Source organism: Rhinopithecus bieti, unplaced genomic scaffold, assembly GCF_001698545.2.
Source record: "Rhinopithecus bieti isolate Rb0 unplaced genomic scaffold, ASM169854v2 scaffold_19871, whole genome shotgun sequence".
Lineage (NCBI taxonomy): Eukaryota > Metazoa > Chordata > Mammalia > Primates > Cercopithecidae > Rhinopithecus > Rhinopithecus bieti.
Window position 1 is genome coordinate 1 of NW_016809547.1, and position 2465 is coordinate 2465.

Here is a 2465-nt window from a genome sequence, read left to right on the forward strand (position 1 = left end):
AGAGGAGGGAAGGAAGAAGAAGGCCCAGAAAGAGGTTCAGCAAACATGAAATCTGAGGAATTTGAAATAAAAGACATAAGTCAAAAGAGAGATCTTCTTAGAGTCACCAAGGTAGAAATGGAAAATAAAGCCCTTTGAGTGAGTACATCGTGAGATGATTTCAGGCACAGGAGAACTCAGAGCACTTCTCATAATGGAGGTAGCCAGGAGAGAAGAAACCCCTGAGGGAGATAGGTAGCAGAACATGAGGAGAGAAATGTTGGGGAGTAGCAGTATTTTTTTTTAAAGCTTTGTCTGAAACAGACAGATCTAACATGGTCAGGCTGCTCATATACCCAACTTGATATAAGGAGTCACATCAGTCCAACACGTTTCTCTGGAGCAGGACTCTATTTACCCACTGGAAACATATGCCTGCATATCTCGTTCATTTCCTAGGGAAGTCTCAACTCTGGGTAAGATGTATTTGTAACAGGATTGGCAGGAAGACAATGCACACTGTCTGGGGTGTGAGGAGAAAGGCCTGTTCACATTCCTTTGCCAACACCAGTGCCAAGAAAGCTTCTCTTCACAGACCAGTCCTAAACCACCAGTCTTGCAAGCATGTTTCTCTCAGCAGCTGTTAAGTCACTGACTCCCTTTCTTACCATTTCATGTTCTAGTCTTTAATTTGCTTACTGTTTTGCCTGTACCCTCTTACCCTGGGAAAGGCAGTGCTTTCCTTAACTCAGAAGTTGCACAACAAGCTCAAGTGGGAACAAAAGGATTTGTGTCTTTTCTGTGAGTATTGGGGAGGAGGTGATAGAGGAAGGAGTAGATTTGTTTTCTCCACCAAGAGAAATATAAAAGCAACGTTTCACTTTCACTGATACTTCATTGTAAGTGCCCATATATGAGCAGGTATACAAGAGAGTGAAAAAAAAAGTGAGAACAAATTATTAAAGGCTTTGCAATTGGACACCACAGGGAGAGGGAGAATGCTCATTATGGGGAAAAGGCTAAAGATCTCCTGCTAGCAATCGAGTTGATGAAGGGCTCTCATCAGAGAGAAGATGGTAGCTAGCTGTTCTGCATTCCCTCTGAGGACCCAACAAAAGGATCTGGCCTTAGGTTGCAACAAGCAAAGTTTATAAAGGCATGTGACAAATTATTTATTGACAGTGAGAGTTGTTAAGCTACTCAGAGATATTATAGACTCCCCTTTCCTAGAGTTCTTTAAAAGTAATAGAGATAACCATTTGCCATGTGTGGTTTAGGTGGGTTTCCTGCATCACATAGGTTGAGGTGACTTCTACCCACGAGGCTGTGCTAGAATGGCTAGCATTATCTCTAATGATGAGCAAACATTAGGCTTTAGTAAGGATAGCAAATTCAGAACAGAACTCGTGCTTTTATCCTATTTATGACAACTTTCTGGCAGCATTCACTGCATCTCATACAACCAATCTCGGAAACAGGCTTGCGACCCATCTAGCAGATTAAAAAACCTGAGGAATGAGGGATAATGTGACACCTAGAGAGAGAGGTTCAGCTGCAGTCCTATCAATGCCTGGTAACTCGACCACTCAGCAGGAGCATCAGGGTGAGTTCTTGGTTCCTGAAACCCAGTGTGGCTGTTTGGCTGGAAATTCCAGGACAGGGAAACAAAGCTGTTACATATATGAAGTATACAACAGGAATTAAGATAGAATAAAATGTAGCATTGTTTGTGATTTCTAGTTATGTAAATATAAAGTGACTTAGCCGGTTTCTGGGAATGAACTTGGATTGCTTTGGAGGGTTGTCATGAAGGAGATTACTCCATTGCAGGTGGCATAATTAAAAGCATTTTCTAGAATACACTTCACTGTCCACCACATGTGAACATAAAGCAGTGTGTGTGAACAGACTACATGTGCCCTGAAGCCTCTCTATCCAGCCACAAGAGAAGTTGGGCTGAGACTCATATTGTGTTCAGAAACTATTAAGCAATTTGATCTCTGAGATCTCTACCTTGACTCCATTCAAGTCAAGTCTATGATTTAGAAAGGTTTACATTTGAAGTATACAAGCTTCATATCTTCAATGTTTAATTCCACGGTCACTTTTAACTTTATATTGTTTGAGTCCTGAAAATAGAATATTAAAGAATTATCTGTGGCAGTGATTCTTAAACTGCTGTCCATGGATCGTGCTAGCCCATAACATCTCTAGTCCTAAATAGGGTGACCATTTCATCCAAGGTTGTTTGGGACTTTCCTGGTTTCATCACTGCAAATTCTACATCCCAGGAAACCCCTGAGTCCCAGGGAAACTGACATGGTTGGTCACCTTAGTCATAAATGAAATAAAGGCTATGAATTTTCCCTAAAGTTGAAAGTACTTCATCTAAATTCTGAAGGACAATGAGTTTTTCTAAAGCTAAACATATTTAATTTAAATTGAATTTTGAGAATTTGCCTTCCTATGTCTTGGCTTCAAAAACG